At 38.0% G+C, this 24951-nt stretch overlaps 1 long non-coding RNA gene across 1 annotated transcript; it reads left to right on the top strand.

Moving 5' to 3' along the window:
* The first annotated feature begins 8881 nt into the window (after window positions 1-8881).
* LOC130457388 (uncharacterized) lies at window positions 8882-15412 on the top strand. Its single transcript, XR_008916563.1, has 2 exons — window positions 8882-11493; window positions 12273-15412. It is a non-coding gene; the product is annotated as an uncharacterized LOC130457388 (long non-coding RNA).
* The last annotated feature ends 9539 nt before the right edge of the window (window positions 15413-24951 follow it).

Below are 24951 nucleotides of genomic sequence, written 5' to 3'. Positions count from 1 at the left end.
TATCTCCAGGCCTGAGTCTCTATCCCATGAGATACCTTGCTGCTCCTCTAGGTGGAATTTTAGAGGCCATCTAGTCCAGTCATCAAATGAAATTAACAAGCATTTATGAAGCACTTATTACTAGGTTTTGCAGTCGAGAGAGCCCTGGATTTGGAATCAGGAAGACTCATCTTCATGACTGCAAATCTAGCCTCAGACACCAATAAAAAACTCAGAGACTCAGGTGGAGCTTAGAGTACAAGAACAGGATATTGTAGCATTCAGAGAATATTAAAAGACACAGGACTCACATCTATCAGGTTAGCTAAAATTATGAGGACAAAAATGACAAAAGATGGTGAGAATGAAGAAAAATGGGGATACTAATACACCGTTGGTGGAACTGTAAACTGAGTCAACTTTTTGGTGAGCAATTTGAAACTGTGCCTGGAGAGTTATAAAACTGTATGTACCCTTGGTCCCAGTAATATCACTGTTGAGTCTGTTTCCCAAGAAGATCAGAAAAAAAAAGGAAAAGAACCTATATGTTCCAACCTATTTATAGCAAATCTTTTGTGGTGAGAAAGGACTGGAAATTGAGGGGATACTCATCAATTGGGGAATGGCTGGACAAATTGTGGAATTTGATGGAATATTATTGCACTTTTAAAAAATGATGAGCAGGTTAATTAAAAAAAAAAAAAGCTTGAGAAGACCTATATGAAACTTTGAAGAGTGAAATTAGCAGAACCAAGAGAACATTTTATATATAGCTAAAGAATTAATATGTGAAGAATTACACATGGATATCCACCTCTAGAGAAAGAACTGTTTAATAGAAACCTGAAAGACATAATTTTTATAATCTACCTTTTGTGAGGAGGGGTTAGGTGATACCTTCTATGGTGCCCAGAAGGGGGAAAGAGAGGGTGTGTTACATAACCAACAAACATTGATTAAAAAAAAAATTAAAGATGTAGGGGAAGGCTTAAGGTTTAAGGGACTATTTGAATGGTAATTACAGATCAGGCTGTTAATATTCTACCTCCCTCCCTTCAGCTTCCCTTCTTCCCTCCCCCTTCTGTTGATCTTCCATTAATCTCTTAAATCAATTCAGGGTGTGATGTCTCAAATGAAATACTTTCTCTTCTCTAAATTATGTAAGGGGTTTATTGGGGAAGACAGGGAAGGATAAGAAATGGAAGGGAAGAGGGTTTGGGGGGTTTCACTAATACTAGGATGAGTCTTAGGTTGAAGGATGGTGAAATATAGTTCAATTTGGAAAATGGCTGATAGGTCTGGAAGTTCAGTCACTATGACAACAGAGCAAGTCCGAGAGAGTTGGACTTTGTCCTTCTTTCTTCTGTCTTCAAAGCCAAAAACAACCTTCAGACTTCAGTCTCCAAAAGCCAAGAGACCTCAGACCTCTTCTGTCTTTCCAAGCCAAAAGGTTCAGACTTCAGTTGGCCTGCTCCCTTCCTCCAACTGCTTCTCCTGGTCACATTCCAAACCCGAATGTTCTCATTTGAATGACAGGTCTTCATCAGTCCCAGCTATTCCTGTCTTGTTGCAGACTTTCCCAATTTCTCTCTTCCACAATAGATTCTTTAAGTGTTATTTACAAGGAAGCCTATCAAAAAGCATACAGACTCATAAGGCAGTGGTTTATACTTTTAGAGGTAGTACTTACATCAACAAGATTACAGATTATCAAAGTTGAAGCATAGAGGGATGTGAAAGACTTTGACCCCACATACTATGTGGGGAATGCCCTTTCCCTGCTCCTTTCCTCTTTATACAGTGGAACCTGAAGGAAACGCCTTTTCACCCAGTTCTCATACAATTAGTCTTGTTATTTTATGAACATACTAGACTCATTCCTGCCATTTCCTCATGGGGTTTGGCTTCTCTTGCCAAATCCTACCCATCCTTTAAAATGTGACTGATGTTTTTTTACCTCACAGATGGCTCCTTACCCAATTATCCTTACCCTTCTGAAGCTCCGTCTTAAGTTTCTAGGGCATTTGTGAATGGTTCCTTATAATTGAACACAATTATAAATTGTCTTATATGCAACATGTGGTTAATAGTGCTCAGGGTTAACAGTGTTCAGCTAAAAACTTGGATGTATTTAATTTAGAAAGCTCTAGAATAAATTCTTGCCTCTGTCATAATGTCAGTATGACCCTGTATGTTATTAAATCTTTAGTGCCTCAGACAACTCCCTGGGGTTTCTCTACTGAGTTATAGTCAAGGGTTGCAATCTATGTTGTTTAAAGGGAATTTCCATACTGGATTTCCTCATACTGATGAAACTATAGTTTCTTTGAATGATCCATAGAACCTTTTTTAAACTGTTTTTACCAGAGTAAACCTTGTTTTAGCACAATATAGTAGAAAGATCCTTAACTCTGGAATCTGAGGACCTGGGTTTAAATCTGACTTTTGGCATTTACTATTAGCTTGAGTAAGTTGTCTAAGCTTCCTGGACCTCAGTTTCCTCATTTGTAAAATACGAGAGTTGGACCAGATAGCCTGTGAGGTCCATATCAACTCTCTGCCTATGATTCTATGATCCCCAACAAGTCTGTTATAATAGCAAACAGCACAGTTCTGGTCATATAGTAGAAAGACGGGCAGATTTGCCTCTATCAGTCCAGATAAGATACAAAGGGAATTGTTGAGAAGTCCTTGAAGAAGTTGATTAATTTTTATGCTTCTTAATTCCTCCTTGTTTCTTCCCAGCTTCAAAATATTTTTCATCCCTCAAATATGCTTTATTCCTTCACTTCAACACTAATCAAACACTTAGAATCACTGGACTTTAAACTTCAGGGACCATCTGAGATTATCTAGCCTTTCCTGCTCTTCTGCCTTGGTACCCATACTTAGTATCCATTCTAAGATAAAAGATAAAGATTAAAAAAAAAAATAGACCAAAGAACTTGCTCAAAGTCACATGGATAGTCACAGAACTAGAACTAAAATTCAGACCTCTTGATTCTTAATCTGTAATTGTTTTTATTATAACATACCTTTTTTCTTTTAATTAAAAAAACAAAACCCTTACCTTCTATCTTAGAATTGATACTATTTCAATTTCAAGGCCGAAGGTGGTAAAGGCTAGACATTTGGGTTTAAATGAATTACAGTGTCAAACAGCTATGAATTGGCTAAGGTCAAATTTGAACCCAGGACTTCCTAACTCTAGACTAGCTCTCTATCCACTGAGGCATCTAACTGCCCCTCATTTTATCTTAAGGGAAAGGCTTGGTCATTCTACTTATAAAGTCTTTGTTTTTGTTGTTCTTTCCATTTATATTTCAAACATCAAGCATGGTTTCACTTTACTATCAATTCATAAAACAATAACTAAAAAAACAGTCATTTATTAAGAATGTACTTTGGGAGGGCAGCTAAAAAGTTCAGTAGATTGAGAGCCAGGCCTGGAGACAGGAGGTCCTATGTTCAAATGTGACCTCAGACACTTCCAAGATGGGTGACCCTGAGCAAGTTACTTAATCCCCATTGCCTAGCACTTACTGCCCTTCTGCCTTAGAACCAATACACCGTATTCATTCTAAGATGGAAGGTAAGGGTTTAAAAAAAAAAAAACCTATTCTGTGTTAGCACTTTACGAGGGGATATAAATAAGAAGAATAAAACCATACCCACTCCCAAGGAGCTTACAGGCTAATGGGGGGAAGGCAACAAGTATATATATAACTACACATATCCCTTCTATATCATGACTTTCCCCATCATGGTCAGTATAAGAAATTACATGAGAATTTTTTGGGAGTTTCATAGAAGTCACAAATTATATGCATAGGCCAACAGATGACACAGAAAAAATTTAGAAACTCAGAAATGCATAATATATATATATAATATATAATAGCAACACATTTTATCTTTTAATTCCATAAATATACACAATTTCTTTTTAAAATTTAAAATAAAAAGTTAAAGCTTGTGAAAAGAATGCAAAAAAGTCAGCAGACAACATAGGAAATGTAGAGCTATCTTAAGGTTAGTAACTCATAAATGCATAAAATGTATGAATTATTATATTTTTAAATGTCTTATTATACATGCAGTGTGTTCATTATATTCTCAAATTTGTTTCATTTTTATTTTTTCATATTATTTTATATTTTTAAATGTCTTTTTTCTTTTAATATTTTTACTTAACATTGATCTACATATAACCTATGACCAAATACTTAATCCAGATTTTATAATAAAGTATTATAAACACCCCATAAAAGAAAAAAGAAAAAATTCAGACCTTCTCTGGTATGAAGGGAGGACCAAAAAACTTTACAAAGGTTTTGCTGGTGGCAATATTCTGCATCCCTAACCCTCATGATATGGAAGGCATATCTGTACATATGTAATAAATGTACAGTTAATAAATATAAACATATACAGAATGATGTTAAAAATAATATAGTTTGGGAGGGAGGTCACTAGCAGTTGGGAATATCAAGAAAGACTTTTAGTAGAAGATGGTATTTGAACTATATTTTAAAGGAAGAAAAGAACTCTGAGAGGTAGGGGTAAGGAAGATGTGCATTTGAGGCTTGGGAATCAACCTTTGCAAAGGTATGGAGATACTTAATGAAGTATCATAAGTTAGGAACAGAAAGAAGGTCACTTTGGCGAGATTGAAGAGTATATGAAGGAGAGTAACAACCAATAAGGCAGGGAAGCCAGCTTGAAGCTAGGCTATTTAGGACTTTAAAGCTTAACAGAGAAGTTTGTATTTTATCCTAGAGGCAATAGAAAGACAATTAGGTTAGCTGGTTAGGGGAGTTATATGGGAGTTACATGGTAAAATAATTATAGTTAACGTTTTTATAGTGCTATGGGGTTTGCAAAAATGCTTTGCAAGTATGATACATTTGTTCTTATGATAAGTTACTTTGGCAGCTGTGTGTGATATGAACTGGAATGGCAAGAAAATTGGGACAGTGGAACCAATTAGGAGGATGTTGCAATATTCTAGGGGATGATGAGCACCTAAGATATTTGGGTGGAGAGAAGGAGCCTGATGCTAAAGATGTTGTGAAGATAGAAAGGGCAAGATTGGGAACTGATTGCACATGTAGGGCAAGGGAGAATGGTGAGTGCAGGATAATGTGGAGATGATGAACTTGAGAGATGAGAAATATAGTGATGAAAGAGGGGTAAGTTTATAAATCTAGATAATTATTTCAATATGGTTTTTCCAGGCATCCAGTTTGAAATGTCCAATAAGTAATTGGTGATGTAAGACTGAAGTTCTGGGGACAGCCTGGAATTAGATATATAGATGTGGAAGTCACTAGCATAGAGATGTTAAACCCATGTGAGTTTGTGAGTTAATAAGATAGAGAGACAGATGGACAGAGAGAGAGAGAGAGAGAGAGAGAGAGAGAGAGAGAGAGAGAGAGAGAGCACTCAAAACTGTACTAAGACTTTAGAACACCTTGTTTTGTAGGTGAATCTTCTTTTACTCCTCTGTATTCCTTATATTCATTATTTTTTTAAAACAGGGAAGTAATATTCTTTGATATTCATGTACTACAATTTTTTTCACAGTTTTCGATCAGTGGTAATCTACCCCATATTGTTTCATTTTACAAATAAGCTGAGCCCCAGAGAGGTGATTTGATTTGTTCAAATTCCCACAGTTAGTGGGAGATATGAGACTAGATCAGTCAGTCCTGGCTGGTCTAAAAATTTTCTCACTATAATGATACCACCCTAGGTGAAATTTTTGGGAGGCTCCTATTTTTACTTCATTGTTCCTTTATGATAGCTTTCTTCTTTCTGGGTAGGGAAGTAAGTATATCCCACCCTTCTCTTAAAAGTGGAAAAGTAGGCTCCTGCAGAGAAGCTGGCTTTCAGGTTTTATGTGAAATGAAAAGGATTATAGGATGTTTATTTTTCACAATGCATCTCTTTTCCTCCCAGCCCCAATCACCCAGTAGAGGAGAAAACACCTGGCAATCCTATCCCCACTTTGATCCTATCTGATAAGCACATCCCTGGGAGACAGTCACCATGGAGACTTGATTAAGACTCATGCTCATGCACTTAATTTTGCAGTCTGAGTCTTTGCTGACAATATGCCTACAGCAATTCTATGACTTCTTTTAAGGAACCAGAACCTTGGACAGATCTATTAACTTTAGCCCATGATAAGGATTATTGCTAAGGCACTCCACAAGGCTGGTTCTTATTTGTGAGACTGAGATGAAACGGTTCTAAGCTGTGGGGAATAATACCTGCTTCTGAACCTGAGCATCACTCTGTTAAAGGCTTTCCTCCCTATAATAAGCAAATCCTGCTGTTATTGCCACTTCTAGCCCACATTTGGTCTCCTGAAGTCTTCCTCTTACTCGGCTCTACTTATAGACTCTTGGTAGAGTGCAAAAAGTTGGACTTGGAATCAGGAAATCCAGATTCACACCCTGGCTCTGAAATTTGCTGTGTGATCTCAAACAAGTCTCTTAACTTCTCGAAGTTTTAGTTTCCTCATCTGAAACATGGAGTTAGCAAAACTTGTGCAACCTCTGCCCACCTCAGAGGGTTGGTGTCAAAAAAGCATTATGTAAACTTTAAAGTGATAATTAAAATGAGTTATTTTTTTTATTCCTTCTTCTGAGTTTTCTGGGAAAAGTTTTTAAAAGAGTTTTCTAGTCAATATTTTACAGTGATCATTTGTGAATGACTTTGCTATTCTCAGCAATACAATGATCCAAGATAATTACAAAGAACTTAAGATAAAAAATGCAGTCCATCTCCAGAGAAAGAACTGATGGAGTCTGAAGGAAGATTGAAGCATACTTAAAAAAAAAAACCTTCATTTTTATTGGGGAATTTTTGGCCTCTAAATATGGAAATATGTTTTACATGACTGCATATGTGTAACCTATATCAGACTGCTTGTCTTCTCAATGAGAGGAGAAGAGACATACAGACTCTGAAATTGAAAAAAAATTTAAATGAATGTTAAAAATTGTTTTTCCATGCAATTGAAAGAAATAAAAAATACATTTTAGAAAGTTTTGCTAGGGTAACTGATGACCCAGAAGTACAACTCTGGGCTCACATGGGCAAGGTGTAGTTTTAGAGGCTTCTCAACAAAAACTATGGTTTGCTAGCATTTTCCAGGGAAGGATAAGAATTTGGATCATGCCTAGGTCTCCCCAAAGAAGGAAAAGAGCCCTTAGGTCTTATGCAAGGACCTAGACTAACATTATATTAAAAATAAGAGAGGTCTTATTTAGCATGAAAGAGAATTCAGAGCACTGAATAGCTGAACCCAGAGTCAATTATTCTTTTCCTCTAGTGACCTTACCTTCTCCAGGGACCTTCATAGTCCATATTATCTACAGTAAAAATGAAGAGGTAGGCCAAGGCTATTTCTCTTTCAGCCTTGGCTTCTCTTCATTTGGGGTTACTATGGGAGGGATTTAGAGTATGATGTGGATACACAAGTCTCACTCCAAGGAGTTGTCCGTTCTGGCTCTGTGTAGCTAGTGGATGAGTCTGATGTGTGCCTGTTGCTTTGCTGTCTCTGCCATTCTCTTTCTAGGGGGTTGTTTTCTTTTCTCCTTATATTTTTTCTCTATTCATATTTCATATTACTTCTCTTCATGTGCTTTCTGTTCTGATCACACTGAACTATTAGTTATTCCCAATGCATTCCAGCTCTTACCTCTATACATTTGTAAATGTGAGCGTGCAGGTCTGAAATTCACTCTTGTCTCACCATGACCTCTTAAAATCTCTAGTATCTTCAAGGTCCAGTTCAGGAACCATCTCCTGAATCAAATTTTCCAATACCTAGAACACTATCTCTGGTTAGTATTCTCTCCGCTCTTGAAACTACTTTTTCTTTACTTCATTAAAAAAAAAATCTATTTAGCCCAAGGGACTTATGGGAAAGAATGCTATCTACAGCAAGAGGAAGAACTGTGGGAGTAGAAATGTAGAAGAAAAATAAATGGCTTATCACTTATCAATTTTTTGATTGTGTATGTGATTTGGGGTTTTGGTTTTAAAAGATCGCTCTATAGCAAAAATGAATAATATGGAAAGAGCTATCAAGTGACAATATTTGCACAACCCAGCAGAATTGCTTGTCGGCTCTAGGAGGAAGGAGGAAAGAGGGGAGGGAAAGAAAATGAATAATGTGTACATGGAAAGATATTTTAAAAAATCTATTTAGATGTAGAATCCATTCAGTGGAATATGTTCCTTAAAGGCAAGAATTTTTTAAATTTATTTTTGTCTTGGTATTGCCTAGTGCCTAGCATAGTGCTTTGCACATAGGGATAGGATAGGTGTAGCAGCCCAGGGGCAAGGGGAACAGTCAGTCTTGGGCATGCTCAGTAGTGCTCATGGCTGGGAAGGCCCCTGACCCTTGACCCCAGCTTCTCCCAGGTTAGGCGGGAAAACAGGTTTCTTTGTTCTCCCCTGGTCAAGAGAAACCACACCTATGCCTTGTCATTGACCAATGAGGGTCATCCCTATGTACTGTGTATATTTGCATATCAAAAACTATATCTAGCCCAGCAGGCTCCGCCTTCACTCTCTCTCTGCTCTCTCCCCCTCTCTCCTCTTTCAGGCTAGGCGATGGCTGTCCTTGCAGGAGCTTGGCCTCTGGCCAAGCTCCATCTTTAATCTTTCTCCTCAATAAACGACTCCTCTTTGCATACCATGTGAGAGCTGTCGGTACCTTCTTTGTCGCTTCCCCTTTCCTTCTCTCTCTCCCCCTCCCCTCTCAGGGGTCGTAAGGGGCTGGTCCCCGACATATCTGGCGCCCAACGTGGGGCCCGAGCGACCACCGGACGACTGAGGAAAAATTCGGCGCCGAAATCGAGATTAACGGGTAGGGATCGAACAGGATCCTGAGGAAATCGAGACTATAGGGTAGAGATCGAACACGATCTTGAGGAACGGTAGGTCGTCCCATTCATATCCCCCTCTCAAACCCCATTGTGTGAATGGTTGAATGTATGTGTGTTTTGATGGCACCGGAATAACAGTCCCCTTATATATACGAAGTGCAGTTTCCCTCCCCCACCTGGGTCTGCTAGTCGGAGGCCTCCTCTCTCGGACCTGGATCTCCGGAGGTTAAGAAACACCTGAGGAGCGGTCTGAGGGGGAGGGGAAGGAAAAAGAAAATTTGACCCAGGGAAACCCTCACTAGGGGCGATTGAGAACTCGAAAAATCTCACTCTGAAACAAACAGTTGCTAGAGCCTAGTGAATTTCAAAAGAAGCAACTGGGAAAAGAAAAAGCAGGAGTTAAAATTTCATCCGGAAAGCAAAGTCAAATTTACCTGCTATTTATAGGCAAAACAGTCAGTTTAGCAAAAGCGGGAAAGGCTAGCGAAGACGCAAGGCAGAAACTGCTGCAGAATGCTAAGGAGTTCTTTCTTAAGCACTTCTTATTTCAAAAGTTCTGCAAGCTAATCTTTACAAGAAACTCCCTGTGCCTTTTCAGGAGAGGTCAGACTCAGATGCATTTGAAAGGCTTATCAGGAAGTGCTTGCTTAGACTCAAAGCAGGGCATTTAAAAGATCAGAATTACTTGGGAAAAAACGGATAAAAAACAAAAAATTTTTTCTAATAAAACCGTAGGTCTCAGCACAATTAAGGAATCAAGGTAATAATCCTGAATTAGGTTAAATTCGGAACAGCTTAAGTTGTAAAAAGATATTGCCATTCTGTAACCAAAGGCAGGAGATTTTTTTTAAAAGGCAAGCCTCCGAACTCATTTAGCATTTGAAAAAGCTCCTAGGAATTCTTTTGTTTGAGGTCCAGCCAGGTAAAGGCAGGCTTTACCTGGGCGATTGCAAATACAGTAAAGTAAGATTTGGGAATTTGAATTTTAATTTAGGTTGGCTGTAGGCAACATTATAAAGGAATGTCTGCTTATATTTTTTGATAAAGGAAGTTAAAAAAGGAGAATTAAAAAATCTTTCTCTGACTTTTGTTATATGCCACAAAATATCAGGACTAGAAATGTTTTATCTGTAGAGACATTTTGGTATATATCTCAAGGTAATTAAAGTGCAAACAGAAAACTTTTAAGGTTTGGGCTTAAATCTGAAGCAGCTTGAAATTTTTCTCTCTACCGGCCACGTGGCTTGAGCCACGTGGAAGAAAGCATCAGAGCAACTGAGGTTGCAAGTTTTATCACTAAGGCTGTAATTGGCTAGAAGAAGAAATTTAATACTAAGATATAATAAGCATGAATTGGAATATGATTTAAAGGAATTTATAAAGCTTTCTAATTTTAACTATGGAGGAATTATTAACACTTTTCTAAGCAGGACATAAAGCAACAGGGTGAATCTTGAGCAGAGCTTATTCAAACAGCCTGTATGCAGTTCAGAAACTTTTTAGTGGGCATATTACTATACCTGTATCCAGAAAGCAAATGATTTATAACTAGAATAGCTTTTACTATGGAAAATTAAGACACATGCTCAGCAGAGTGAAAGCATGGTTGGAAGGATTCAATCTGTTTACCAGTGGTTAATTATTAAAGTTATCAAGGAATCTGTTACTCAGTACAGTGATTTATTAAGGATTTGAAAGAGGCAATACTATCATGTATTGAAATTGCAGATATTGAAGCTGATCATGATATTGAAAAGAGACCTATGATAATAAGGCAAATTCAAAGGTTACTGGCATAATTTGATTTATTTCTGCAGTGAAGATTTGCAGAATTAGCAGATGAAAGTAATGATTTTAGTCACAGTATTAAGATCTTTTCAGTTATGAAGCTAAGGGCAGTAGTTCAGAAATAACAACTTCTGTGCAATTGTTTGATAATTCTGTGCATATTTTTACAGCATAAGACAATGCTATAATTTTAATAACTGCACAAGGTGGAAATTTTTTCAAAAAGCAAAAATTGTGTGCAGGCAGACAAAGACTTAAGATCCCAGCACACATGGGTCAATTCATAAGTGATTTATAGAATGATATTTTTCTGATTATGGGTTTGAAAAAGCAAATATTTAAGCATCTATACATGCTGCTTTGCAAAGTCTATGGTACATCTATATCCTGAACAAGCAGGTGATATCGCTTATCAATGCAAACTGTTGTGGATTAATTTCACCTCTGATAGATATCCACTGTATATTTTGGAGCAAAGGTACATTTCAGCATGCTCCTGGCACAAAGGTTGAACTGTGAAAAGTGATGGGAGATACTTACTCTCCTGGTTTATGGGTTCAAGCTCAAATGAAGAAGTGAGCAAAGTGATTGCAGATTTTATAAATAACTGTGCACAACTGTCTATTCCAAACAGCTTGGAATGGCAGGGCTTTTAACAGCAATGCAAAGGCTAAATTACATAGCTCATGGCTTACATGCAAGCTATGGTACAAAGAGCTCAAAGGAATTCATGAGCCCCAAGGTTCAAAAACTGAAGGTATATATGTTCTGTCACTCTCTAACTTTCTAAGACCCAATGAGGTTTTCATTTGGGGTCGAGGTTTTCTGTTTACTTTCTCAGATACATGGAGTCCATGGAAGATGATTAAGAGCATCTGATGGCAAGAAAATCTGCCCGGAAGAAGGACAGAAGGCAGAGGTGTCTGGCACAGGACACCAGAAAAGCAGCACATGGACTGTAAAGACTGCCCTATAGGCAGGTTTAACACACTATACACACACACATGCAATTGTATGAGAAACAATGTACATGCAGAAGAGTATCATTAAGTCACTAACAGATATTCTGTTCTAGGAATATATGGGTATTTGGTAAAAGATCTAACTATTACATGCCTGAAAATTTTGAATGGTATTGGTACAATGTGTAACTTGAAATGATATTATTGGAATTGTTCCATGTTAGCCAAATTTGATCAAATATCAAAAGGGTATAATTGGGAATGTTATGACAGTATAAGGAATGCTGTCCACTTGTAGCACAAATGGGTATTACTATCCAAAATGTAATGATGATGATGGTCTTAAAGGGTACATTATATTTGCAAACAACATGTTTTTGCTAGAATCAGACTTATCTAGAAGTCAATTTTGTTAAGCTGTGACATTTCCACTTTCATAAGAAAAAAGAGGTGGATATGGTATCACTAATCATCTATCTTTTCTACACCCCAGAAAGAATATAAGTTAAAGCTTTGTAATAATCAATATTGAATTTAATGATAAAGATCACATTGTGTGAGATACCTGAATTGGGTTAAAAATCATCAAGATATTAAGACTGTAAGGGACCCAAGGGGATGATAATGTTGGGTCGAGGTCTTGTTTATATGTTCACAGATAATGAAAACATCTGGTCACCCACGTCATGCTTCATGCCAGCTGATACAGACCAGGAAGAGAAGCAGACGGAAGGTGATGGCATCAGCTACCTACATGCCAGCCACAATCCAGACTCGCTGGAAGGACACTTCTTTGGTGACTAATATCACTCTAGAACAATGACATTACACTATTAGAGACATTGGCTATTAGGCCACTGAAGGACACTTGTCATGCTGACATCCATTGAGATGGGGTACCCAGAGCAACATCAAGTATGCTAACTCAGAAGGACAAAATCACACTTGTGTCTGTACAAGACACCAGATACATCCCACATTCCAAAGACTTTGCGATGGGATTGAGATGAAATAGCTACAAATTGTCTAGCTACTAATGTATACCTTGTATTTTGTATATGATACTGTCAAAAGAAATGTATATTGTATGCATTGTAAATCCACCACTTGTATTGTAAGAAATGCTGTTATCAACAAGGGTATAGACCTTGGTAGGACTCTCCAAAGAGTAGGAGATAGAAAACTTTCATCCATAGGATAGATCTGATACCTCTGACATCAAAAATGAGGTGCTAAGCAGAAAATGATGCACAGACAGGTTTAATGGACAGATGACACTGATGTTACTCTCAAGAAAGAATGAGAGATCAGGAAAAAGACGTTAGGAAATCTTTAATTAGGAACTTGAGTTATTGTAAGAGATCATTGACATCCAGGCAAAGATTATGTTCCTGACATTACATTAAGGGCTGACTACCATAGCAGTAGTTGAGTGTTAATACCATTGTTAACCATTACTCCTGATACCCTGTCTTTGTGGGTAATATCTTAATAGGAAAAATGTCTTGCTCTCCTCCAACAGTCCCAGAATTCAGACGGCCGCTGGATTCGGGATCTATTGGCTTCCCTTTCATATACTGGAAGACGTTCTGGTATATGGAAGTAAGACCTCATGAAAAACTGAGGGCTCTAGGTTTGACAATTTCTGTGGACGCGCAGTCATTGTCTCTCCTAGGTGGAAAAAATTATTATTGCACAAAAACATGGAGCAAGGGCAAAGTATAATCTAAGTTTTACTGTTTTGGAGTATGGATTGAAAGCATGACACAATAGGCACAGATAAGCGTGCAGAAAAAGCACATTGAATATTATACACTGACAACTAGGAATGAAAAAGCTATGTCAAATGCTGTAGGTACAAGAAACTGTAGAAATTGCTTCTACATGGGAAACAACTTAAGCTTCTATTTACCCAAACATTGGTTTGGTGGAATGAATTTTGCAAATATTGGTAATGGTATAGGCTTGGTTACCATATTGATGGGTTTATTTATACAAGCAGAGATTTAAAATAAGGAAGACATCAGGAATATGTAGTCAGAACTTGAAATATTACTTCATTATCACCATCATGGTTATTTAAGCTACAATTGAGAATGTAAAATGGATGGGAATATTGGTATTTGTTAAAAATTGCACTGTGATTGATGTATTGATGTTTTTGCAAAGCCTGTAATGGTGCAAAATTATGTTCCTATACGAGGCGAATTTTGATCTATTTAGATCAGGACTTAGAAATCATTGGGAATGTAAGTTCTGATATTTTACATTGGCTCAGTTTCAAAGATACCACATAGACAGTGAGCCAAGAGAATCTTGTATTAATTTTGGAATCAGGTTCCCAGGATCAATTTTCTGAGATCATTTGACATGTGATAACATGATCCTCCAGAAATGTTTAGAGAGGATGTTTTTCTTTGAAGGGATCTCTCCCAACACACAAACAAAAAGAAAAGGGAGAGGAATCTTATAGAGATCAGTATTTATATTTTAGAGGAAATTTTTAAAGTCACTCTTGATTGATCAACCTTGATTTTTTCTTTTACACTATTAAGGCCAGAATTTTTAAGCACAAGGAAAGTACTGTTAATGCTCTGATCCAGAATTATGAAGGTGCAAAGATTTCTAGAATTACAGTCACCTAACAGTCGGTGAACATGAGAACATGACAGCAATTGTTAATTTTCAGATGACCATACTGGAGAGTGATGTCTGATTGCATGTAAGGGGAATCATAATGAATCTTTCATTATGGACCAGACAGCCTCAGCCACGGTTACATTTTCCATGTGAAATGGATGTTGGAGGTTGGGAAATGCAGAGACATGGCGTACTGACACCCTCAGTCGCTGGATGTCCTGGCATCGAGCTACCAACCAGTTTCCTATGTGGCAGGCATCTGGCAGTGAGCACGGAAAGATCCCCAAGATGCAGTATCAGGACAAGAGAAAGGAAGGACTTATCCTTCATCTCCAGGGATAGTATTTTGCTAACTGTTGAAAAGGCTGACAACTTCTGATAGTCCAGACTGTGAATGGTGGCATATTTGGTTATTGTACCTGTCATGTGAACCATGGAGTTCTACCTCATTAGACCAGGATCAGTAGCGTGGAAATTATTTTCTTAACATTTTTATATCTACTAAGACTGTTGCATTGATCTTGAAATGCAGACAGGCAGATAGAAAGATCAGTTTGGGAATTTTTAAGATTGATCACTGAATCAGTTTATGCTGATGTTCATTCTTGATTGGGATATCTAAGTTATACAATCAGGATAGGTTTTTCATCTCTGTATCAGAATATGATTATGCACCAGAGTGTTTGTATTTGTTAATGCTGTAATGTTGCTACATTTTGATATTACACTATTCATTTGTGTGTAAAACAAAAAGGGGGAGATGTAGCAGCCCAGGGGCAAGGGGAACAGTCAGTCTTGGGCATGCTCAGTAGTGCTCATGGCTGGGAAGGCCCCTGACCCTTGACCCCAGCTTCTCCCAGGTTAGGCGGGAAAACAGGTTTCTTTGTTCTCCCCTGGTCAAGAGAAACCACACCTATGCCTTGTCATTGACCAATGAGGGTCATCCCTATGTACTGTGTATATTTGCATATCAAAAACTATATCTAGCCCAGCAGGCTCCGCCTTCACTCTCTCTCTGCTCTCTCCCCCTCTCTCCTCTTTCAGGCTAGGCGATGGCTGTCCTTGCAGGAGCTTGGCCTCTGGCCAAGCTCCATCTTTAATCTTTCTCCTCAATAAACGACTCCTCTTTGCATACCATGTGAGAGCTGTCGGTACCTTCTTTGTCGCTTCCCCTTTCCTTCTCTCTCTCCCCCTCCCCTCTCAGGGGTCGTAAGGGGCTGGTCCCCGACAGATAGGGACTGTGGTTGTGATATCATTGATTCTGAATGAAACTTCTAGTCAGGACCTGTTAAGCACCTCCTGATCTATTTATAGTGCCTAGAACCCTGAGGGGGTTAGTGAAATTGCCCCATATCACACAACCTTTATGTGTCAGGTGTACGACTTGAAATGGGGCAGCTAGGTGGCATAATGCATAGAACTAGGCCTAGATTCTGGAAGACTCATCCTCCTGACTTCAAATCTGGCCCCAGACACTGGCTGTGTGACCCTGGGCAACTTACTTATCCCTTTTGGCCTTAGTTTCCTCATCTATAAAACAAGCTGGAGAAGGAAAAGGCAAACCTCTCCAGTGTCTTTACCAAGAAAACCCTAAATGGGGTCATGATTTTAAAATGACTGGACAACAAAGACATGAACAAGAGTCAGCTTGCTTTCTGTCCACTACTACATGCTGCCTCTAATAGAATTTGTTGATTTGCCTTGGACTGACTTGAATCCTCTTGTGAGTACTACCTGTCTCCCCTCAAAAGGTCAGTACAAGGACCAGTTCAAGTGTGTACAGGAGCCCTGAAGACAAATAAGTACCTACAGAAACCAATGATAGGAAACTATAGAAAGTGACTCTGGCCAGATGGTTTGGCTTCGAAGGAAACCATGAATAAAGGTAGTTTGGAGCAAAGTTATAGAACAGAGAGGGGTTGTGGTTTGTTGGAGGGGCCCAGGCAGGGATTGTATATCAGGATAGCATATGCAGTAGTTTGAAAGGAAGAGAGGGATGAAATATGTGATAGTAACTAAGTGTGTGTGACTAAATCAAGAGATAAGGTGAGTCGATATCAGGAAAAGTTCCCTAAAATTAGTAGAGCAGCTAATATAGGAATTTGTTTCTCTTGACTATCCATATTTGTTACAAGGGCTTTATTTTTCTTTCTTTGTTTCCCAAAGGAGTAGGAGGTCAAGGGAGTGATAGGGATATGATAGTAAAAGGAATAGAGGGAAAGAAGGAAAGAGGAACGGACAAAAGGAAGTAGGGGAAAGCAAGGAAGAAAGAAAGGAAAGGAGAGAAGGAAGAAAAGAGGAAAGGAAGAAAAAGAGAGGACCATTGAATCACCTCTTTAAAAAATGAAGAGAAGAGAAAGAAGGACAGAAAATATAGATACAAGGACAACTCAGAAAGATAAAAATTGAACATATTACAAAAGTAAAAATACCCAAGTTGTACATATTAGAGATTTTCAATTTCATGTACTCCTATTTTCTGTTTGTAGACAGAAATACCCATTTTATTTGGTATTTATTTTATGTATAGCCATTATTTCTTTTCTCAAATTTTTTTCTATTGTTCTTATGTGATTTTAAAAACATTTTCTTGCTTTAAACAACAACAACAACAACTTTATCTCTTAAAAAAAAACCCAACAACCCTTACCTTCTGTCTTAGAATCAATAGTAAATATCAGTTCCAAGGCAGAAGAGTGGTAAGGGCTCTTAATTGAGGTTAGGTGACTTGCTCAGGGTCACATAGCTAGGAAGTATCTAAGGTTAAATTGATCTAGCTCTTCTAGGAGTTTGTGATGGGATTTTTTCTAATCTGTATTTTTCTTTGAGGATTTGCTTATAGATGTTGTCATTACCTTTTCCTGAGTTTGTATCTTGAATTTCCTTATCACCATAAGTGGCTTTTTATGGCCAGTTTCTTTTTTTCAGTTGTTTGATCACTTTTCCAGCCTACTTTTTAACTTTAGACCTTTATGTCAGAGTTGGGTTCTACTCACTTCCAAGGGACAGGGCATAGATGACTGGTTTGAATTTTTATCTTTTGTGCCCCTCTCCTAGGTCAGTCCAGGGGCCTGTAAGTCTTAGGTACTTCCAATGTGGTATGATCTTGGAAGAAGTCTTTACTGCCCTCCAGGTCTGTGTTCTGCTCCTTATGTAGGTCGGGCCCCTGTTACCTCATGATTCTTTCTACTCTGTAACTATGACCAGAGTAATGGGTGATAAAAGCTAGATGGCATTTGTTCCTGTTTCCAGTGCTAATACATCCAGCCCCTGAGATATCTTTTAGACCAGGTGTTTGTAAAAATGGAGATTTGAACCCCAGACTTCAATCCCCAGAAGTCCATGGCCACTTCCCAGAATGCTTTGTAATCTCACTGAGATTTCTACCTGGGTAAGATCAAAATTTCTATGTAACTGGCTGTAAAAGCCTACTGAGGGTGCTTCTGGCAACCACGAAGGGATATCCTCACTCTTCTGATCTTTTAAGTTCAGCCTTTAATAGCTACTGCCTAGTTTGTTTGTTTTTTTAAGCCACGTTTCTCCAATATGCTTTTTTAGAAAACCGTCTTGATCAGCTCTGGCCTTCCCGCCGGCCTGGCTTGGCTTGGCTACTGTTGCTTGTAATTTGGACCTGTTTTAATTGCTTCTGCTCTGCCTCCTTGCCCTGCCTGCCACTGTCTGCCTGTTTCTGCAACTCAGACCCTGGTGGCTCCTGCTCCTGGTCTTTCTCTCGCTCACCTGGCCTGATTCCAGCTGATTCCTGCACCTCTGGCCTCCGACCCAGATGGCTCATCACCCAGGCTGCTGGTAGCAGACCCAACTTCTTCAGGACTCATTTCTATCAGCTGGTAAAAAATGGGGGTAATTTTCCCTTAGGCTATGGTGATCTGGGGGCAGAGGATCACAGGAGGGGAGAAAGAAAGGGAAAGAAGAAAGAGACTTTTCCAAACAGGAAGTTGATTACAAGCATGACATATTTCAAAGAATATCTTTTGAGTGCACTGGTCCTTTTATTTATCTCACTTGAGATTCAGGAGAGAAATTCATCTCCCTGCAACTCTTTGCCATTTGTTGAGATTCCAAAAACTCACTATGGGAGGGCAACTGGGTGGCTCAGTGGACTGAGAGCCAGGCCTAGAGACAGGAGGTCCTGGGTTGGAATCTGGCCTCAGACACTTGCTGGTGGTATGGCCCTGAGCGGGTCGCTTAAACCCCATTGCCTAACCATGACCATTCTCTTGCCTTCTGACAATAGGCATCTAAATGGATAAAAACCCAAGGAACTTTAAAGAGACTGGAGGTTATATTTTTAAGGCATTTCAGACTCCAATGTTTTATAAAAAATCTCTGTGTTCTATTGCATTTACTGTTTGTTTTGTTTATGGTTTAACTTTGTGATTTTAAGTTCATACATTACTGCATTCAATATTATTCTTTTATACTGAATCATTGTAATGTACTGAGTTTTAACTACTGTTATATTCTGTTGCTTTTCCCCTATAACCATACTGAACAAACATTGAGTAAGCCCATATAAAAACAGCTTTTCTATTTTGGCTTTGTAAATTGTCACATAGAGGATAGATGGACTCCATCAGAAAAATTGCTATAACAACCTTTGCAAAAATTTACTGTGCTAAATAAATATCTCAATTGATTTTAAGGGTTTTCTAGACAGGATTTTTAGAATTTTTCTTAACAATCTCTGGTCATTTTTCCCTGCCCCCACCATGAGGTAAAGCCATTTTAATAGCTGAAGTGAAATACATTTTATAAACCCCAACCTTTCTACATTTCTCAATATGTGACTGGAAGTTGGGCAGTTAATCTCAGGGCATTTGTACCCCTAAAAAGCCTCCAAAAAAGGAGCAACTTTAATAACTCTTCAGCTCATTTTACTTCCACCAGAATGATCTCTAGATTTCTTGATGATGTTCTTAACTCAAAATGAGTTTTACTTTGTTTAAAAATGTATTTGCCAAGATTGAACGATTTGCTATGTTTGTAACAAATTGTGACAAATATCCATCAGCTTATAGGCTTTAAAAATGCCATACAGCAACTTATGTGAAATATGAGAGTGTGTTTGTTTGCTATTGTAATTAATTGGGCTATTGAGAATTTGGGGGATATTGATAACTACATATTTGTACTATTGTTCTTTAAAAATGAAAAAATGTTACCTTGTTCAATTCATTTGCTTGCACTCACAGTGGATCATGGCCAGATATGAAGAGGAAATGGATCACATTTTTGGTAAGAAAGCCTTGTATTCTGTATTTTCTTAGCTGACACAGTGTGTCAATGATTGTAAGCTACATTTTTGAATTTTAAAACTCTTTATTGTATTTTTATTGCATGTGCAATATGCTATTTCAGTTTTTTTTGTAGTTTTCTCTTCTTTTTATATTTGAAGCACATGTCACTTAGCATTAAAAATCTTCTTTAACCTTTTTGATTTAGCAGTAATATAAGTTTAAAATACATTTGCTCTAATGCTAATGCATGCCCTAAAAGCTTGAGACTATAAAAATGATGCCACTGATTGTTTAAAAAAATTATGGACTTTCAGGTAAACATGGCTGCAATCTAGATGTGAATCACTTCCTCTCCCTGGCACTGAACGAAATAGACTACCTCAAAAGAGCATAAAAATCATCTTTGGAAGAACGGAGGGACTCTTCAGTATCCCACAGAAATGAAGGTACATAGGGTTTGAACATTGCCACACAATAAGGAGGAAAAGCTTGCACAAAAACGTGAACTGAGCTACCTTCCCCCTCCTCCCCCATGGAACCAGAGTAGGGGCTCAGAGTGCTCACCAGGACAGCAAGTGAGTGAGGAACATCTCTGTCTGGGGGGGGGCACACCAGCATCCTTGGGATCTAAAGACTGCTAGGGAACAACCTCTCAGGGCAGTTTCATGGGAGAACCCTGAACACTGGAGAGCACACAGACCACAGGACTCTGCAAACTGCGAACAGTGTGGAGTCTCCAGAAATGGTAGAAATTGCCTGAGGCCAAAGGGCAGCTCCTCGCTGTAGTGAGGGGGGGGGTCATGCCAGGCTCCCTGGAAACTGACAGGGTCTACCATAGATCCACCCCTAAGAGTGGTTTTACAGGAGATTTCTGCACACCGGTGAGAAGAGACCACAGAGCACAGGGGCGGACACACTAACAAACTGCAGAGGCTGGGAAGAACTAGTCTGAGGCAACTTAAATCCACAGAAAACCCGCCCATATCACCCAGACCTCAGACCAAAAAGGAAAGGGGGAAAAACCCACCAAAGGGATGGCTCATACTGCCCTAAATCAATCCTCCAAGAAGAAAGGGGGAAAAGTGACTATTGAAAAATTTTATGGGGGGGAATACCCAAGGGAAAGAAGAGAAGGAGGATGAAATTCAAATAAAATCAAAACATGCCTCCCAGAATGGAAATTATCCACAAGCTCTGGAAGAACTCAAATTGGAGCTTATCCAAAAGATGGAAACCTTCTGGCAAGAAAAATGGGAAAAAATTCAGAAAGAGATCAGCAGCCTGACAGACAAGACCTCAAAATTGGAGAAAGAGCTGGAAGCCTCTAACAGAAGGGCAGACCAAGCCGAAAAGCAAAACCAGTCCCTAAAGACCAGAATTAAGCAACTGGAAGACAGTGATCTTGCAAAACAGCAAGAATTAATAAAGCAAAAAAAAAAAATTAATGAATTAGAAGAAAACATAAAATATCTCACTGACAAGGTAACAGACCAGGAAAACAGAGAAAGGAGAGACAACTTGAGAATCATTGGTCTGCCCGAAAAAGACAGAGATAAACAAAAACCTTGATGCCATACTACAGGAAATTATAGAAGAGAATTGCCCCAATGTTCTTGAGCAAGGAGGCAAAATAGAAATAGAAAGGGTTCATAGAACACCCTCTATACTACATCCCCAAAAGACAACCCCCAGGAATGTAATCCTCAAATTCAAGAGCTTCCAAGCTAAGGAGAAAATCTTACAAGAAGCCAAGAAGAGGAGCTTCAGATATAGAGGAGCCCCCATAAGGATCACACATGACTTAGCAGCAAACATGCAAAGCATGGAACATGATATTTAGAAAGGCAAGAGAGCTGGGTCTCCAACCAATAATCAACTACCCATCAAAACTGACTATATATTTCCAGGGGAAAGTATGGGCATTCAACAAAATAGAAGATTTCCAAGTATTTGCAAAGAAAAGACCAGAACTTAGTGGAAAATTTGACATCCAAACACAGAGGGCAAGAGAAACATGAAAAGGTAAATATGAAAGAAAGGGAAAAGGAGAAAAATCTTATTTTTCTTTTATTCAAACTCTCTTCTATAAGGACTACATTTATATCAAATTATATATATTAATATGTGGGGAAAATGTAATGTGTAACTCTCAAAAATTGTAGCATCATAGGAGTAGTTATCACTACTCTTATGAATCTTAAGAATCACACATAGGGAAAGACTGGGGCATCAAGACGATTTGGTGAAAGGGGGGAAAGAAAGAAAAAGGGAGGGGGGAATCATTGATGATACTATGATTTACTTCAAAAATTAGAGGGAAAGAAAAAAAACTAAATAGAATAATCTTTCCCACACAAAGATACACATGGGAAGGGGAAGGGAAGAATTCTCATATGTGAAGGAGAGGAAGAGAGCATGAAATGGTATTACATAAACCTTACTCTCAGTGAAATCAACTCTGAGAGGGAAGAACATCTAGATCCATTGGGATCTTGAATTCTATCTTATCAAACAGGGTAAGAGAGAAGAGGAAATTAAGGAAACTAAGGGGAGGGAATATAAAAAGGGAGGGAAGGAGAGGGGGAGGGGAAGGGAACAAAAAAGGGAGGGGCTAGAAAGGGAAGAATATCAAGGGAGGGGACTAGGAGGACTGATCTAAAGTAAATCACTGGTTCAAAAGGTTATAGCTAAAGAAGAAAGGTCAGAAGTAGGAGAGGATATAAATATGCCAGGGAATCCACAAGTGACAATCATAACTTTGAACATGAATGGGATGAACTCATCCATAAAACATAGACAAATAGCAGATTGGATTAGAACCCCAAACCCTACCATATGTTGTCTTCAAGAAACACATATGAGGCCAGGTTAATACTCACAAGGTTAGAATTAAAGGATGGAGTAAGACCTTTTGGGCCTCAACTGATAGAAAGAAGGCAGGAGTTGCAATCATGATATCTGACAAAGCCAAAGCAAAAATAGACCAGATTAAAAAGGATAGGGAAGGTAAATATATTCTGTTAAAAGGGAGTATAGACAATGAGGAAATATCACTAATCAACATGTATACACCAAATGGTATAGAACCCAAATTTCTCATGGAGAAACTAGGAGAATTGAAGGAGGAAATAGACAGTAAAACCATATTAGTGGGAGACTTGAACCAACCACTATCAAATTTAGATAAATCAAACCAAAAAATAAATAAGAAAGAAGTAAAATATGTGAATGAAATCTTAGAAAAATTAGAGCTAACAGATATATGGAGAAAAATAAATAGGGGCAAAAAGGAATACACCTTCTTCTCAGCACCACATGGCACATTCACAAAGATAGATCATACACTAGGTCACAGAAACATGGCATACAAATGCAAAAAAGCAGAAATAATAAATGCAAAATTTTCAGATCATAAGGCAATAAAAATAATGATCAGTAAGGGTACATGGAGAGCCAAATAAAAAATTAATTGGAAATTAAATAACATGATACTCCAAAATCGGTTAGTTAGAGAACAAATCATAGAAACAATAATTTCATTGAGGAAAATAACAATGGTGAGACATCCTTTCAAACCTTATGGGATGCAGCCAAAGCAGTAATCAGAGGAAAATTCATATCCTTGAGAGCATATATTAACAAATTATGGAGAGCAGAGATCAATGAATTGGAAATGCAAATCAAAAAACTTGAAAGCGAACAAATTAAAACCCCCCAGAAGAAAACCAAACTAGAGATCCTAAAAATTAAGGGAGAAATTAATAAAATCGAAAGTGATAGAACTATCAAACTAATAAAGAAGACTAGAAGCTGGTGCTTTGAAAAAACAGACAAAATAGACAAAGTACTGGTCAATCTAATTTAAAAAAGGAAAGAAGAAAGGCAAATTAACAGCATCAAAGATGAAAAGGGGGACCTCACCTCCAATGAAGAGGAAATTAAGGCAATCATTAAAAACTACTTTGCCTAACTATATGTCAATAAATATACCAAACTAGGTGATATGGATGAATATTTACAAAAATATAAATTGCCTAGACTAACAGAAGAAGAAATAGAATTCTTAAATAATCCCATATCAAAAAAAAAAAAATCTAACAAGCCATCAAAGAACTCCCTAAGAAAAAATCCCCAGGGCCTGATGGATTCACAAGTGAATTCTATCAAACATTCAAAGAACAGCTAATCCCAATACTATACAAATTATTTGACATAATAAGCAAAGAGGGAGTTCTATCAAATTCCTTTTATGACACAAACATGGTACTGATTCCAAAGCCAGGCAGGTCAAAAACGGAGAAAGAAAACTATAGACCAATCTCCCTAATGAATATAGATGCAAAAATCTTAAATAGGATACTAGCAAAAATACTCCAGCAAGTGATCAGGAGGGTCATTCACTATGATCAAGTAGGATTTATACCAGGAATGCAGGGCTGGTTCAATACTAGGAAAATCATTCACATAATCGACCATATCAACAAGCAAACTGACAAAAATCATATGATTATTTCAATAGATGCAGAAAAAGCCTTTGATAAAATACAACATCCATTCCTATTAAAAACATTAGAAAGCATAGGAATAGAAGGATCGTTCCTAAAAATAATAAACAGTATATATCTAAAACCACCAGCTAACATCATCTGCAATGGGGATAAACTAGATGTATTCCCAATAAGATCAGGAGTGAAACAAGGATGCCCATTATCACCTCTACTATTTGACATTGTACTAGAAACACTAGCAGTAGCAATTAGAGAAGAAAAAGAAATTGAAGGCATTAAAATAGGCAAGGAGAAGACCAAGTTATTGTTCTTTGCAGATGACATGATGGTCTACTTAAAGAATCCTAGAGAATCAACCAAAAAGCTAGTCGAAATAATCAACAACTTTAGCAAAGTTGCAGGTTACAAAATAAATCCGCATAAGTCATCAGCATTTCTATATATTTTCAACACAGCTCAGTGGCAAAAACTAGAAAGAGAAATCCCATTCAAAATCACCTTAGACAAAATAAAATACTTAGGAATCTATCTCCGGAGACAAACACAGGAACTGTATGAACACGACTACAAAACACTCGCCACACAACTAAAACTAGACTTGAGCAATTAGAAAAATATTAACTGCTCATGGATAGGACGAGCCAATATAATAAAAATGACCATCCAACCCAAGATTATTTATGTATTTAGTGCTATACCCATTGAACTTCCAAAAAAACTTTTTACTGACTTAGAAAAAACCATAACAAAGTTGATTTGGAAGAACAAAGGGTCAAGGATTTCCAGGGAAATCATGAAAAAAAAAATACAAAGGAAGGTGGCCTTGCAGTCCCAGATCTCAAACTATATTATAAAGCAGTGGTTATCAAAACAATTTGGTACTGGCTAAGAGACAGAAAGTAGGATCAGT

This window comes from Monodelphis domestica, chromosome 2 (assembly GCF_027887165.1).
Source record: "Monodelphis domestica isolate mMonDom1 chromosome 2, mMonDom1.pri, whole genome shotgun sequence".
NCBI classification, from domain to species: domain Eukaryota; kingdom Metazoa; phylum Chordata; class Mammalia; order Didelphimorphia; family Didelphidae; genus Monodelphis; species Monodelphis domestica.
Note: the sequence above shows the minus strand (reverse complement) of the source record. Positions and strands in the feature narration are given on the sequence as shown.